Source organism: Erpetoichthys calabaricus, chromosome 11, assembly GCF_900747795.2.
Source record: "Erpetoichthys calabaricus chromosome 11, fErpCal1.3, whole genome shotgun sequence".
NCBI classification, from domain to species: Eukaryota; Metazoa; Chordata; class Cladistia; order Polypteriformes; family Polypteridae; genus Erpetoichthys; species Erpetoichthys calabaricus.
The window spans coordinates 142,791,954-142,809,605 of record NC_041404.2 but is presented as its reverse complement, the minus strand read 5'-3'; the positions used below and the strand labels follow the sequence as shown (position 1 = coordinate 142,809,605).

The 17,652-nt window shown below is 42.4% G+C and overlaps 2 protein-coding genes across 8 annotated transcripts in view; one reads left to right on the top strand and one right to left on the bottom strand.

The window, feature by feature from the left end:
* Nucleotides 1-6,961, bottom strand: part of eef2k (eukaryotic elongation factor 2 kinase) — a 100,254-nt gene extending 93,293 nt beyond the window's left edge. For 5 of the 7 annotated variants that reach the window (XM_051933654.1, XM_051933658.1, XM_051933657.1 and 2 more), the window contains exon 1: nt 6,566-6,803. The gene's annotated coding sequence lies outside the window, so the exon portion shown is untranslated. The other 2 variants (XM_051933655.1, XM_051933660.1) reach the window with 2 other exon arrangements.
* LOC127529603 (uncharacterized) overlaps nt 1-17,652 on the top strand; it is a 200,894-nt gene that overhangs the window by 55,407 nt on the left and 127,835 nt on the right. The gene's annotated exons all lie outside the window — the stretch shown is intronic.

The window sequence follows — 17,652 nt, the reverse complement described above, 5'->3', positions numbered from 1 at the left end:
AGTAAATAGCTAAATATAATTGAACTTTACGAGTACATTGGGTGTAAACATTGAATTGCCTGATAGAAGTGGGCAGAAAAGACCATCATTAGTCTGTCAGTTATAAGAAAAAGTAGCGAATGTACAATACAGTGGAACCTCAGTTCACGAGCGTCTTGGTACACGTACAAATTGGTTTACGACCAAAAAGTTTGCCAAACTTTTGCCTCGGTTCACGACCACACACTCGGTATACGAACAAGCCAGTTTCCCTTTCGGTTTATACATGTTCAGTCTCTCCCTGTGCATTTCCTGTGCAGCGAGCAAGAGAGAGAGCGAGAGAGTGCGACACACACACACACACACACACACACACACACACACACACACACACACACAGAGGCAGCGCAGAGAGAGACAGACGCACACACACACAGGCAACGCAAGAGAGAGGGCTGGACTCATAAGGTAGAGAAGGTAGTTAAAGAATGCACTGGGCTTGATTTTGTTTTCACTTCTGTTTACAGCGATCAGTTCGTAGCGTGCAGTGTTGCAATGTTACTTTTCTTGGTGGTTTATTAAATTACAGATTTTTTCAAATGTTCATTTTTTTCCCTGTGCTTAAAACTCATAAAAAAAAGTGTTTTTAGCCAGCGGTTGGTAGCGTTATAGCGTGAACTATTGCAGTGTTAGTGTTCTGTGTTGTTCAAGGTTTTCTCAGTGTTATTCAATGTTTTTACATTTAGTTTACTATTACGCTGTGCATTCTGTGGTTTAATTAACTATATTTGTGCTTAAAAACTTAAAAAAAATATATATTTACATACAGTTCGTATGGTCTGGAATGGATTAATTGTATTTACATACAATCCTATGGGGGAAATTGCTTCGGTTCACGACCAAATCGGTTTACGACCAGCGTTTTGGAATGAATTATGGTCGTGAACCGAGGTTCCACTGTACTTTGAAAATGTTAAACTGAGCTAGAAAATTGTCACACAGCTATGTCTCAAATTATTTAGCATTTTGCTCTGGTTGATTTTCTTTTATTCTATTTAATGCTTTTGTATATCCTGTATGTATCCTGAGGAAATAATAGGAAAGTTAAATGTAATGGTCAGTCATTGTCACACTAGTGACAATTTAGGATCGCTAATGCACTCTTGAGCAAGGCCCTTAACCTGGAATTGCTAAGCACTTTGAGTAGTGAGAAAAGCGCTATATAAATGCAAAGAATTATTATTATTATTAATTATTATTAACCTGCATGTGTTTGGACTGTGGGAGGAAACCCACGCAGACACAGGGAGAACATGCAAACTCCACGCAGGGAGGACCTGGGAAGCGAACCCCTTACTGCGAGGCAGCAGCGCTACCACTGCGCCACCCTAAATGTAATGGTCAGAAATCAAATTCAGATGTCTTGATTGAGATGCAAGCGTGCTAAACATCACATCCTTCATGGTAACCCTAACCCCTGGGGCACTGATGACTAAAAGTCGTTATGTCGAAAAACCTGACTAATGGCAAGAAGTACCTGTGTGCCAAATTCCAAGCCTGCGTCTTGAAACACAAATCTGTGCATAAAGAAGAAACAAACAAGGACAGAGCATCACAGATACAGAGATTTACCAGTTTATATAAGTACAGAAGGGGTATGACGACACATTGCTAGTGCAGCTACCTCACCGCTCGACTTGTCTGAGCTCTCAGCCCACTTGATCTTTCTGTGGAGTAAGTAAATTCTCCCTGCGTTTTTCTTTTTTGTTTTGTTTTTCCCAATACTTTGCTTTCCTTCCATATGCAAAAGATTAGCTTATTAGGTTAACAAGCGACTCTATTATAAACATCTATGGACGTATGCATAAATGTGCCCTGTGATGATTGGTGCAAGTATACTGGTACAGTATTAGAAATACTGGGGTAATAAACCTGCTGTTATAAGTGACACCAGATCATTTTTAAAGGGTCAATAAAGCAAGACTGTGGTGAGGGGTTTGTTCCTGCCTTGCGGCCGGTGTTGGCTGGGATTGGCTCCAGCAGACCCCCGTGACCCAGTGTTAGGATATAGCGGGTTGGAAAATGACTGACTTGACTGACAATAAAGCAAGAAGGGCGGCATGGTGGTAGCACTGCTGCCACGCAACAGAGAGACCAGAGTGTGTTCACCAGGAGCTCCATGTGTGGAGTTTGCATATTCTCCCTGTATCTGGGTTTCCTCCAGGTGCTCTCCTAGAGTGCAAAGGCATGCAAGGTAGATGAACTGGCACTGTTAAATTGGCCCAAGAGACAGTGTACGCATGTGTGTGTGTGTGTTCTCTCTCTGTAATGGACTGGCACATGTCCAAGTGTGGTTTCTGCCTTATGTCCAATGACTGCTAGGATAAGTTCCAGCTACCCAATGATCCTGTCCTGGATAAGCGTCTTAGAAAAACAGATGAATGACTGAATAATCGAAGAATAAGGGTCCACACAGACCTAAAATAGGATCCCAGTAGCAGACAGCAGAAGGTCGCGCCACAAATGCCATCTTGCGTGCTAAGTAAAGAGGTGCTGAAGTGTGTAACATGCTGTCTTCATGACGGGTATTATAGCACAACATTTTTTGAATACTACACTCCCCAAGCCTGCGCAGAATAAGCACAGGCAAAACAAAAACTTGAGGAGCATGTTGAATATAAACTGCAATAAATATCACCAAATGGAAACAAAAAAAATTTAATAGATAAGTGTTGTATTTTACGTCTGTGAACTAAAGCAACAGGGTAAACTCTATCTCATAAATCAAATTCTACTGGGTGACAAAAATATAAAAAGAACCGTTTATACAGAAGCACATTCCAGCGCTCTTCTCTTTAGATTCTGGGCAAATACGTGTCCCATGAAATCATCCTAATTTTACAACTACATTATGAGCAAACTGAAAAACACCAGAGATCACACTAAACTACTGCGTTCTTTGTTAGGCTGTATAGGAATAGGAAAGGCGTTCCCATAATGCTCTGCTTGTGAATGGAAGATCAGACTCTTCCCTTCATTCACTGGTCACAGATCCTGTCTTCAGTTCAAAAGCACAGTATTACGAGAATGCTTTTCTTGTTCACAAATGTATGCTTATTTTTCCGGAAGTAACCATTAATAATATTTAAGCAAAAAATGTTTTGTTGTTTTTCAAGTTTTGACACCTCATCACATTCACACGCATACATTTCAAAAATCACCAGTTAACCTGCTGTGTTAAGTCTTCCTAATGTGAGCGGAAATAAAAGGACCTGGAGAAATCCCAAGTAGACATGGGAAGAACATGCATACTCCACATAGTCACATGTGGTCAGAATTAAGTTTCAAATTAGAATATGGAGGAAAAGGTAAATCAATAGCAACACTTGGGGAAAGACAGAGATAGGTAGTTAGATATCAGGTTATCATTTAACTTCTTATCCCAACTTCTTTTTACAGAAGCTCAATAAATAGGATATTATATTATTCCAAATAGCAACCACTCTCTCAAATACACATCAGAGTGTCTAACAAGACAGACAGTCAGACAGAAACTGTGAAAGGCTCTATATATTACATAGATAGATAGATAGATAGATAGATAGATAGATAGATAGATAGATAGATAGATAGATAGATAGATAGATAGATAGGAAAAACTTCTGTCTTAGCTAAAGATAAAATGATCAGTCCCAGTGAGGCACTATAAAGGCATATTGCTGTTGGTGTGAAGGAGCCCCCAGTCACGTTTCTTGAAGATAGGAAAAACTTCTGTCTTAGCTAAAGATAAAATGATCAGTCCCAGTGAGGCACTATAAAGGCATATTGCTGTTGGTGTGAAGGAGCCCCCAGTCACATTTCTTGAAGATAGGAAAAACTTCTGTCTTAGCTAAAGATAAAATGATCAGTCCCAGTGAGGCACTATAAAGGCATATTGCTGTTGGTGTGAAGGAGCCCCCAGTCACGTTTCTTGACACACTTCTAATGTTAGTTGGCTGATAGTCCTCAGTGTTGGTGTGTCAGAGAGAGGATGGGCAGCATTGTTCATAATGGCATTCAGTTTTGGTTTCAGGGATTCCAAAGTGCACCCCATAACTAAGCCTGCCCTTTTAATCAACAAGTTAATTTGGTTATTGGCCCAGAACACCACAATGCAGAACATCGCACTGGCCATCACCGAGCTATTGAACATGTAAAGCAGGGGCTCCCGACCTTTTCTGCCCCCGTGGCAACTTTTCAAAAGTAAATTTGCTCTCATTTAGTTTTGTTCAGTATTTTGACCTTATACTTCTACCATAATAAAGTGTTTGACAAAGGGGAAATTTTAAGGTAGTTTTTTAACATTTTTAAGTTCAAATGACAATAACAATAGCACATAATAATACTATTTCACTTATTTAAAAACAACGAAAAATGAGCAAATACCGGTACACCAGAATGAAACACACCAAATCGATGAGAATATATTAATCTGTAAAACATGTGTTCTTGCTTTTCAGCTACGATTTTGGACTGCTTAGCGCAGTTGTTGAAAAAGCAAGTGTCATTTTATGTTTAGGAACTAATTGAGATCTTTATGACTTCAACTTTTTGAAGCAAATTTACCCCTGGCTGGGAACTCCTGATGTCACTACCAACAATAAATGTGTGGAGTCTCCTAAGGAAAATAAGCCTCCTCTGCTCCACCTCTGTGTTACTTGACCAGTCCTGTCTGTCATTAATAATAACCCCCCCCCCCCCCCAAAGTAGTTGTAGCACTGCACCTCCTCCACATCCTCTCCCTAAGTAGTGACCAGGCGCAGAGGTCATTGGGAGTGGTGAAAGTCAATAACCAGTTCCTTGGTTGTGCTGATGGAAGGAAAAAAGTTCTTCACCTGACCCCTATACTTTCTCAATACCCCTTGTCAATATACCCCACTACTGCAGAATTGCCAAAGGATTTCTGCAAATGACATGAGCTGGTGATATAGTTTGACAGGTACAGAGTGAAGGCAAAATGAGACGGGTCTGTTCACTATGGTGCTCCAGGTGTTGTTCACATTCACATCAGAGATACAATCCTTAAGCTTGTATCTCCTCAAACTGTTATCTGCCCGACAGTCCATTCTCCATACACTCAGGGATGGTTGGATGGCATTGAAGTCACTGGAGAAATCAAAACACCTAACCCTCATGGTGCTGCCAGCTTTGTACAAATTAGGCATAATCCTTGAGGAGCAGATAGAACATTACATCTTCCATTCCAATCTTTGGCCCATAGTCAAACTTCAGGGGGTCCAGGTGGCCTTTTGAAGGTTTTCACGATGTGGAACATAAGCTAAACCCACTTATGAATACAGAGAAAATCACTTATCATGCCAGACCAACACACACACACATGCAGAAATATGGTTTCTGTATAATTATGTCACCCTGACATGATGTTCATTACGAAAAGGTGCTATACAAAATGCATTGTGTTAAAACCCAGGGTGTGGCACACTAGGACAGGGCAAATCCCCAAAAACTGTGTGTTTTCGAAATGTACAAATATGTCGAATGTGTACTATGCACGAGTGATATTGTACAATAAATCAATAAGAAGCACCTGACCCATTAATAACCTGTCAATGAGCTGTTTACTTGAGAGTGGGGGGGTGGAGTCTGGCGCACTTCCCACGCAGCAGCCGTTTTGCTGCTTCAGCATAACAAAGAGGAGGAGTGTGTCCATATATAGGAATGTGTGTGCAAGACACAAGTGTAAACAAGTCCGGGTCCACACGCGCTTCCGCACTGCTATATAGCGACTTCCCTTGTATTGTAAGTGGGCGTCCAACGAATACATACATACATACATACAATACTCAAACCTGATCAATCCATTTCAGGGTCGCTGGGACCTCCTTTATAAAAGCTGGCACCATATGTCACACCGCGATCACAAGCACGTGCCGCTCACGCCATTGATCTTAACCCCGCGGGACACGGAGAGAAGGCGATGGTGGGATGGAATCTAAAGACGACAACGGCCACCTTCAAGTCCAAATGTGACCATTTTTGGTCAAACCAATCCATTCAACCTTTGCTTTAACTCGTTTCTAAGAAAGCACAATAAAAAAAGACAGTTTCAAAGTTAAGGCGATGACTTATATGGCGCGTCTATCATATGGCTCCAATCGACGTAACTCAGTAAACGAGCAAGCAAACCTCGACGCTCAAGTGTGCACTCCAATCTCAAGTGCATGGAGACTCCGTTTGATCGACGAGGCATGGCGGGTGTAACGGCATGCAAATACCATAACTCGCCAGATTAAACTCGCGCCTCCAGGTTTAAATCCCCCCTGCAGGCCAGGCCCTCACACCAAAGCTAAATAACAGCCCCCACCCCCCTCCCTGTCCCCGTGCCATGTGCCGAGGAGACAATGACAGCCCTGTGTGTCACTTGAGCTCTCGATGATCACACTTAATTCCATAGGTGCTTAACTGGCAATTCCTAATTCATTGTGGAATTGCATCAAAATAATGCAAACCAAGAAAGGCAACGCTATCCGATACACATTAAGAGAGAACTTGACACGTAAACAAATCTCCGTGCAGCTCTTCCTACCTCACAAGTACTGAAAGCACCCGGATGCACTGTTCGAGAACAACCGTGCAGCTACACAGCAGCCCCGCCGACTTGGGCTAAGTCGTCCTCCCAGCGTCCAGTCCAGGATTGCGATGGTCTCAGACTCCACACAGCAACCAGTATGAAGGCAAGAAAGGAGGGCGGGTCTGGCAACTGGCTGTACTGGTGTCAGGTTACCGGAGCCCTCGAGAACTACCCCACAGCTCGCGCCGCACGTACTCACACAGCCTGTCTCGAGCGCGTCTCCCAGCGGACTGAACAGGAACTGCGCGTCACTCAGGACGAGGATCCATTCATGTCGCTGAAGGCGGCGCTTGCACAGTAAATTGAGTTGGAATCATTCCCACTATTTCAAGCTCAGCAAAAAGACTTTGGTGTCAATCTCCTTCGCCTTTTAGCATGCTGCTACTCTATCTGGCAGGATGTCTCTCGTCTTTAACTACAGATGACAGGACTTGGCGGATACACCGGTGGACGAGTGCGCATGCGGGGAACGTGGAATGGGCGAGGCTTAGCAGCCAAAGTCTTTATGTCATATGTCATATGTCACATGGGTATTCTAAATAAAGTACATGTGTTAAAAAAAAAAAAAGTGTTTTCGAAATGACTTAGAGCTGTTAATTTTAAAATGTCACAATATTTAAACACACGCTAGAGACAATAAAGATAGGCATTCAGATTATCACTCATCCATATAATAAATTGTAGAATCAAGTGTTGTAGTGATTCCATTATCTACATTATTTTAATCCACTCAACTATATATTTACTGAATCCAGTTGTTGTTCAAACCAGTGGCATCACTGGAGGAGGGCTTCAGCCCTGGGTCTTAGATGCCCAGCTTGTGATCTTCGAGAACATCACGAAAACCCAAGCCCCCCAAAACCACCTGTACAACTCCAACTACCCCCAGCTCTTTGATCTAACATCTATGTAGGTCTAGTGGCAAAATCAGAACTGGGGCTAAGCCCCTGATAACTACGTGAGCCAACGGCACACCTGGTTAAAACCCTAAGGAGCCAATCCTGGCAAGAAAGATTCCTTTCTTTTAAGCAAACTATTAATCCTTCCATCCATTTTCTAACCGACTTAATTCAATTCCAATTTTTAAGATATTGTCTTTAATTAATGTTTAGTATTACAAACTGCTCTAAAGACTGGTATAAATAAATATTACAATCAAGCTTTATATACAGTGCATTCCAAAAGTATTCAGACCCCTTCATTTTCTGTAAACTTTATTGTGTTGTTCATTTCATTTTGAAAGGACAACTTTGCTGATTTTGACCATCAGTCTACACAAAATAACCCATAATAACAAACATGTTTTCATAAAGGTTTGCAGATTTATTAAAAATCAAAAACTGAAATCTCCAGTTCATGAGAGTATTCAAACCCTTTGCTGTGGCACTTTAGATTGTTCTCAGGTGCATCCAGTTTGCTTTAATTCTTCTTGAGATGTTTCTAGAACTTGAGTGGAGTCCATCTGTTTCAAATTGAACTGACTGGACACCTTTCTGAAAGGTACACCTGTTGTCACGTATGTATGGCTGGGAGACAACTTCAGGGATTGTCAACTTGCAGTTACCAAAGAGAGTCGTAGCTGGTGCTGCTTCCTAAAGTCTCTCATCTCCTTCCCTCTGGAGAATCGCGGGCTGATGACACATGATGTCACTGAACCGGCCCCTCCCACCAGATCGACTTCATCTCTGCAAAGATGGTTCTTGTGTACAACAATATGCGGGAATCACCATTTGGTGCCCCAACCCTTCATCTTTGTTTCTGTTTTCATTACACTAGAAGGTCCTACGATGCACACTGCAGATCAGGACAAAAAACAAGCCATGAAGTCCAGGATATTTCCTATAGACTCTGCAATTAAATTGTGGTGAGGCATAGATCAGGGCAAGGTTATAAAAACATTTCTAAAGATGTTCCCTGGAGCACGGTGGCCTCAATACTTGTGAAATGGAAGAAATTTGGAACCATTGGGAATGGGCAACAAGGGGCTTGGTTGGGAGTGACCAAGAACCCAATGGTCACTCTCTACAAAGCTTAACATGTCCTCTGCCGAGATTGGAGAACGTGTGAGAAGGATGACCATCTCACCAGCACTCCATCAGTGCCTTTCAGGTGTTTAAGGTAAAGTGGCTAGACGGAAGTCAAATTTGAATAAAAACCATTTAAAGGACTCAGAGCAGAAGGAAAATGATTTTCTGGTCCGATGAGACAAAAACTGAACTCTTTGGGTAGAATGCCAAGCACTATGTCTGGTGAAGACTAGGCACTGCTCAACACCTGAATATACCGTCCCTGTGGTTAAGCATGGTGATGGCAGCTATGGGGGTTCTTCTCAGCAGTAGCAGCAAGGAGACATATTAGAATTAAAGGAAGGATGAATAATAATAATAATAATAATAATAATAATCCATCCATCCTCTTCCGCTTATATAAGTCGGGTCACGGGGGCTGCAGCTTGAGAAGAGATACCCAGACTTCCCTCTCCCCGGCCACTTCTTCTAGCTCTTCCGGGAGAATTCCGAGGCGTTCCCAGGCCAGCCGGGAGACATAGTCCCTCCAGCGTGTCCTGGGTCTTCCCTGAGGCCTCCTCCCGGTTGGACGTGCCCGGAACACCTCACCAGGGAGGCGTCCAGGAGGCATCCTGATCAGATGCCCGAGCCACCTCATCTGACTCCTCTCGATGCGGAGGAACAGCGGCTCTACTCTGAGCCCCTCCTGGATGACTGAGCTTCTCACCCTATCTTTAAGGGAGAGCCCAGACACCCTGCGGAGGAAACTCATTTCAGCCGCTTGTATTCGCGATCTTGTTCTTTCGGTCACTACCCATAGCTCATGACCATAGGTGAGGGTAGGAACATAGATCGACTGGTAAATTGAGAGCTTTGCCTTATGGCTCAGCTCCTTTTTCACCACGACAGACCGATGCAGAGCCCGCATCACTGTGGACGCCGCACCGATCCGCCTGTTGATCTCACGCTCCATTCTTCCCTCACTCGTGAACAAGACCCCGAGATACTTGAACTCCTCCACTTGAGGCAGGATCTCGCTCCCAACCCTGAGAGGGCACTCCACCCTTTTCCGGCTGAGGACCATGGTCTCGGATTTGGAGGTGCTGATTCCCATCCCAGCCGCTTCACACTCAGCTGCGAACCGATCCAGAGAGAGCTGAAGATCACGGCCTGATGAAGCAAACAGGACAACATCATCTGCAAAAAGCAGTGACCCAATCCTGAGTCCATCAAACCGGACCCCCTCAACACCCTGGCTGCGCCTAGAAATTCTGTCCATAAAAGTTATGAACAGAATCGGTGACAAAGGGCAGCCCTGGCGGAGTCCAACTCTCACTGGAAACGGGTTCGACTTACTGCCGGCAATGCGGACCAAGCTCTGGCACCGGTTGTACAGGGACCGAACAGCTCTTATCAGGGGGGCCAGTACCCCATACTCCCGGAGCACCCCCCACAGGATTCCCCGAGGGACACGGTCGAATGCCTTTTCCAAGTCCACAAAACACATGTAGACTGGTTGGTTGAACTCCCATGCACTATCAGTAAATAATAATAATAATTATTTACATTTATATAGCGCTCTCCACACAGGAAGGACCCAGGAAACAAACCCACAATCTTATTACTGCAAAGACATAAAGCTCCTTGAAGAAGACCTTCTTCAGAGTGCACACCAGGGCTGTGGATTCAGTACATAAAATCTTTGCCTCCAACTCCAGCTTCTCAATTTATGGCACCATTAATGTCTGGTACTGCCAACTCTGACTCTAACTCCTCAATTTGTAATTAGACTAATACATTTACTATGTTGAATGAAAGTGCACAACACACAAAACACAAGGCAGTCCATCACTACCAGCGTGTTTTAGCACTCTAACCTGTTAGAGTTCTGGTTTAAAGACTGTAGCAATGTTGTTGTGGCTTGCAAACACTGAATTACATTAAACATAAGACTAAACGTCCAAAATGAAAAAAGATGCTATATTTTTATCAAAGGTATAGAAGAAAAAATAATTTAGTCAAATCAGTGTATGTGAAAAATGGAAAGTTTACCACGTGATATTACAATTTACATTTACTGTATATACTCATGTATAAGTTGGGTTTTGAAACCCGAAAAATCGATCATAAAATTAGACCCCGACTTATACGGCCGTTCAAAAATGCAACACTTAATTATTTTTATTTTTTTTACATCTCCTTGCCTCCTCCGATCTCGCATCAATTTTCTCAGACGTATCGAATTTTGTTGCAGCAGCGCAGTTACCAATTTCTATCGCCACTTCAATGACATTTAATTTAAAACCAGCTTCATATTTTCTTCTGATCGAACTCTCCATCGTAGATAAGGAATGCTCTTATGATAATGAAGTATGAGGGTGTGAGATACAAAAAACACAAAACAGTGCAAATGTCACTTCAGAATAGTTCGGGTATTACTGTGTGGTCACGTAGGCACAATAGAGAGAGAGAGGGGTTAGGAGCACACGCTGATAGAGCGCATTGACGCATCCACATAGAATTAAAAGGCCGTGTGCTCCGTGGTTACTCTGTGAGGTGGGTGTTAGCATATCAGAATCTATTGGACCAATAGCGTGAGTTTTCAGCATTCGACTTATACGACCAACATTATAAAATACCAGAAATTATACAGTAAAATCAAGTCCAGACTTATCTGCGGGAGAACTTATCCGCGATTATATATGGTAGTCAGAGTCAGTACATTTTTACCAACTCCAATTTCAACAACAGTAACCCAATAATTGGTTCCGACTCCACAGCCCTGTAGCTCGCAAACTCAGACTGGGGCAATGGCTCACCTTTCAGCATAGCTATAAACTAGAACATACAGCGACAACAATGTTGGAGTGGCTTTGGGACAAGTCTCTGAGTACGCTTGAGTGCTCCAGTCAAAGCCCAGGCTTAAACCCAAAAGTTAATCTGTGGAGAGACCAGAAGATGGCAGTTTACAGACGCTCCTCATCCAATCTGTGAAAAGGAACAGACTCAACACACATAAAAAGGTTTGGGGCAGCCACCTGTATAATATTCCTGGATGCAAATGGTTTTTGTAAACAGTACAGAGCTGTTGACACTACTGAGTCCAAGACAGAACTGACGAGGGTTGTAAAAGATGGCGGCTTTAAGGGATCAGACCGGAAGTGATGTAGGGGAACTGGAAGTGATGTCCTTCTGACATCAGCCTGTTTGCCAAAAGTGACCTTCTTCTGGGTGCCAGAATCGTCATCGTCATCACTGACTCAGATAGGTTTTCCCGCGGCTGGTCTGTAGAGATAACAGGAGAAGGTTTAGTGCACCCCGCCACCCCCTGGCCTGGCGTGGAATTACCTTTGCGTGGTCCACACAACGTCCCCCTACTCGCACGTGTCTGAGAAATCTAACATAGCTTGAGAGGATCTGCCAGTAGGAATGGGATAAACTCTCCAAATCTCATTGTGCAAAGCTTATGCAGGTGGTCCAGATCTAACTTTGCCACGTTTTATGCAATGCAATGCAATAATTGCAAAATTAGATCTGGACCACCCTATAGAGGCTTCACCCAAGAGGACTCGAAGCTCAAATGGCTGCCAAAGGGGCTTCAAAAAGTACTCAAGTAAGGTGTCTGAACACTTCTATAAATGATAGATTTCAGCTTTTGGTTTCTTAATACGTTTGCAAACCTTTCTGAAAAGAGGTTTTCACTTTGTCATTAGAAAGTAAGTATAGACTGATGGACAAAATGGCAAATGTACCTATTTAAAATGAAATCTACAACAGAATAAAGTGTGCAGAAAGTCTACTAAGATTGCTACTTCCAGTTTATTCAGTTCTTGTTTGAAAAATAAGGAACACCGAGCCAAATGCATTGTGAGTGGAGGAGGGGGCCAGAGTGCAAAATGTCTAATTACTGTATGTTGCCAGAAGCAGAAGTTCACTGGTCTACCATCTGTCAGCAAGATTAAGATTAGATTAAGATCCCTTTTTTGGTCACAAAAACTCTGTCACTTTAGATTTTTTTTCTTTCTTTCTTTCTTTCTTTCTTTCTTTCTTTCTTTCTTTCTTTCTTTCTTTCTTTCTTTCTTTCTTTCTTTCTTTCTTTTCCAAGGTGGTAAACACTCACATTGCTAGATGCGAATTCTCCTAAAATCTGAAACTCTCAACCCCTGACTGAGTTTTTATTTTCTTAGAATTATCCTTCCATCAAGATGCAAGTCTTTCAACATTTACAGTTGCTCTCTTCATTGACTTGTACATTGCTTCTTGTTTTGACTTGGTTTCATTTTTAATTTTTGTATGGTTTATTATGCACCTTTTTTTTTGGAATTTCTTTTTGCTGGAAAGGTTTTTGACATATGTTGAACGCGATTCTACTCTTTAAAAATTGATCTGAAACCTGTGTAAAGAAGTATGTTTCTCTTCACCTCTTTTTTCGACGCCATTTTGTTTTGTGCAGGGCGTCGCCATTCTTTGTTGCCATGGTTACTGACTCTCAGTACACAGTGAGTGACGTCAGTTGTGCAGCTGTATAAAAGGTCACTCCAGTCAGTCAGTCTTTTCCATCCCGCTATATCCTAACACAGGGTCACGGGGGTCTGCTGGAGCCAATCCCAGCCAGCACGGGGTGCAAGGCAGGAACAAACCCCGGGCAGGGTGCCAGCCCACCACAGGGCACACACACACACACCAAGCACACACTAGGGACAATTTTAGGATCACCAGTGCACCTAACCTGCAAGTCTTTGGACTGTGGGAGGAAACCTGGATAAAAATGGTTTTTTGCCTTATACTCATTTTGACTTTTCAAAATACAGATTTCTCGCTTTACCTTTCTCAACTACGCTGTTTGGTTTCTAATTGGTCTTAGGTAAGTCAAGTCAAGTCAACTTTATTTATTTGGTAAGGGCAAATGAAGATTTGTCTATCTATCTGAAAGATAGGATCAATCTTTGGTTACAGACTTTCTCTCAGTTTAGACTTAATGCTTCATCTTCTGATTCCTATTGTGGTGGACAGCCGGGTCCCATGCCCGGCCAGGACAACCCTTCGATGTATGTTTCGGGGTAGCAACCATGGGCTGCTTAATACCTCCCCCGGGACGCTTGGTGGCAGCATCCCTGGCTGACAGTGGTGCCTCAGCTTCCCGCAGGGCTCCATGGGAGATGGAGTTCTCCACAGCCCTGTTGGGATCTAGGGCGGCCACCAGGGGGCGCTGCATGGGTCCCTGAGCCCCGCTGGACAAATCTTCAGCCCCATCCGACAGTGCAAGTCGACTGTCGGGAGGAGGAGGACGAAGCTTGACAGGAGGAGGAGGAGCAGGAGTGGTGGTACCAGAAGGGAGTGTTGTGTTGGAGAATTGTGTTGCTGTTTTGGACTGTGTTGTGCCTGTGGGGATTATGGGGAAGACGTGCCCCACAGGTGAAGAAAAATAAGTCTTTTGTGTTTTTACACGGGCCTCTGTGTGAGTCTGTGCCGGGTCAGGCGCAATACAGCACCTTTATTACACTATTTAAAAGTACTTTGGCCTTTACTACTTAAGACATAACAGCTTTTATGTTTATTTTTTATTTATTTTTATTACTTGTTTCATTTGTAATGAATTTCTTATTCTTTTTTATTATGTGTGGATTTTTATCTTTTTAACAACTAGGAGGCTTCGCTTGCCAACCCCCGCCTGCGCTATGTACCAACCACTTTGCGTCTCTGCTCCTCGCTTTGTCAAGAGGGGGGGGGCTAAACGGTGATACAATGGGAAGCGCATACAGTTTTTTTTTTTTACCTCCTCTTTGCTCGATCAGCTGCTGCTGTGCCACATGATCTGCATTTCGCGTGGCGCACTTCTGTCATATCACCTATCTTTATATGTAATACGCTACAGTGGCTGTCTGTCTATCCAGGATTTTAAATCACATGTAGCTTGCAAACCGTTTGACCTATTGACCTGAAATTTGGTACACATACACTACGTGACGTCTAATGTCCAGTTTCAGGGTGATGATTGACCTCCAAGGTTATTCATCATTCTATTTATATTTTATTGTCGAATCAACTCTTGGGAGTGGCCAGCAGGGCGGCCATGCGGTGCATGCATACGGGCGCCATTCTCATCCCTACCACCTTCGCCGTCACTTCCTCTACCTCTTCATATCTTAAATCATTCTTGAGTCAGATTGAAGACTTAAGTGCCAGTTTAAGTGAAAAATTAAGGAAAACATACTAAGTAATTGCAACACAAAAACTAACATAATCAGTTTTAACATGAAAAGATGCCGACGAAAGAAGAGAAGAAGCGCTAGGGTGGAGAAAAGAAGAGCTGCTCAGGAAGCAGCAAGCGCATCAACCTCTGAGCAAACGTATGCTAAACGTACAGAGAAAGAGGATGAGAACTAGGAATGCTCAAGTCAAGTGTATTCGTGCAGTGCGCCGTTACTGGTGTCCATATATTCGATCTCTTTTCGCTTTTACCTTTTCATTAATAACACATTGAATTTTGATTACGTGTTTGGAATTACTTCGTGACAATGCAAAGTATAACTGCCCGTGAGTGAATATCGTTTCTTTCTCTCTACAAGAAATGTGTCTGATATAACCATGCAGGACTTTTCCAAATCTCTTTGCATAAGCTGTTGTCGTCTTGCGGGACGTGAAAGTGTCTCTAAGACAATCACTTCTCGTCTCCTTCCAAGATTTTCTTTTTCTAATAGAGAGATTTTTAACCATTATTATATTGTTGTGTTTTTAATACAATGTAATAGCGTATACTCCTTACACCCAATGTAAAAATAAGCTTAAATTCAAGAGGCCCAAGCAAAATGGTTCACATTGCCATGCACTGGCCCTGTATTATTTGCCCGTCTTAATCATAATTTTTCATGACACTGCTCTGAAACCAATACCAGAAGTACTGCACATAAGGCAAGCTATTTTCAGTCCATCCAATGCTTCAGGATAAAATGGTCGCCCGGCGTCTACAACAATATCTTTTAAAAAGTAGTTATTTTGAATCGATAAACCCCAAGATGAATTATTCTTCAGATGAGGAGCAATAAGAACATAAGACAGAAGTTAAAAAACAAACAACTGAATGAGTAAAAGAAAGGTGAGCTAGAATGTTAAATGAGCGGAGACAGCAAGAGTACAAAGAAAGACACGAGTGTAAGGGCTGCACTGGCCGATCAACAAAGACTAAGAAAGAGGGACATAAGGCAACAAGAAGCACAGAGAACAGAGAGTTTCATGCCACAGTTAATGACTGGACTTCATATATTCAGAAAAACTATACAGAAAAGATTAAATCAATCAATGGCTCCTTGGCATTTAAATCTATTAATGCCAGGATCTTTTCTCCACCAGGTTTTGGCCCATATTGTTTTAGGATTAATGGTGCGATTTACCATCATGCAGGTATGGAGGAAGAAGACAGTTAACCAAAACAATTGTATATAAAGGAATATATAATAAAGACTACACATTTAGCTTTAAACAACCCCAACCTGTAAAACAGAAAAGTAATGACAGTAAAAATTAAATATACAATAAAGGAATTTTCACTTGACACTCCCAATAACACACATTACATGTTATTTTTGCCCTATCAAACAATTCTGCCTTTAATAGAAACAGTATATATCACGATGAAATACAGATTGCCTTTGCCTAGTTTTTACTTCCATTCCTATTCAGTGCAGAATTAAGTTTAATGTGCAAATCCTATCCTGTCAAAGCTTACCTTATTATCTGTGACATTTTTTAATACTTTTTTTATTGTACGATTATTCATCCTATGTTAGGCTGTGTATAATGCATACACCTATTTATATTTTTTCAGCAATTTAATCACATATCACCACGCTCACTCTTCATCAGAGCTTTCTCAGCTCACAACCTGCCTCAGTGAAATGAATACCTGGATGGAACAGAACTCTTTAAAATGAAATTGCAACAAATCTGAACTCCTGCAAATTGGGACTAAAGTGCATCTTAATAAAATGAGCTCCTACACAGTCCATCTTGGCGGTGATCTCATCAGATCTGCCTCTACTGTAAAGAATCTTGGTGTCATTTTTGATTCTTCCCGTTCTTATTCCGCCCACATAAATCACATTAAGAAACTTTCTTACTTTCATCTCTGTAACATATCCCGTGTGCGCTCCTTCCTCTCTTTTTCTAATGCTGAGAAACTCATCCATGCTTTTATCACATCCCCCATTGATTACTGTAATACCCTACTGGCAGGTGTCCCTTCTAATCTTATATCACAGTTCCAGCTTATTCAAAACTCAGCTGCAAGAGTCCTTACTCAAACCAGCAGCAGCGAGCACATCACACCCATCCTGCTCCGTCTTCACTGGCTCCCTGTGTCCTACAGAATCGAATGTAAAATCCTACTAATAACCTACAAAGCCTTAAATGACCTTGCGCCAAACTACATCAGTGACCTTCTCCATCACTATGTGCCTGTCCGCCCACTGAGGTCCTCCGATTCTGGAAATCCTGTTGTACCCCACACTAATCTACACTCCATGGGTGACAGGCAATGTTCCCTCTAAGGAGTAGCATATAGTGAGCAAAAAACATTGTTTATGAGCGACATTTTGTTTAAGCCAAAAATTTATGAGCACCAACTCCGACGGTCGGAGTCAGCGATCGTGCGATAAGTACGAGCGACGTCGTCGGAATGAGCGATCGTGCGGGAAGTATGAGCGACGCTCTGAATTCGTGTAGAGGGAACATTGGTGACAGGGCCTTCAGCTGTATAGCGCCCAGACTCTGGAATGACCTACCGAAATTAATCAGGTCAGCTGACTCCATGAATTCTTTTAAAAAACAACTCAAAACTCATCTGTTGAGTTTGGCTTTTAGCTCTACTTGACTTTATCACCCTTCTCTCAGTTTACCTCTATGTCAAGATGCTCATGTATGAGTGGCAGCCTTTTCAGCAGCTCCGTGTATGACTGTATGTGTTTGTGTACTTTTCTACTTTTATTTTTCTATTTTTATTTATTGATCACTCCTATTATGTGAATTTCCCATTGGGAT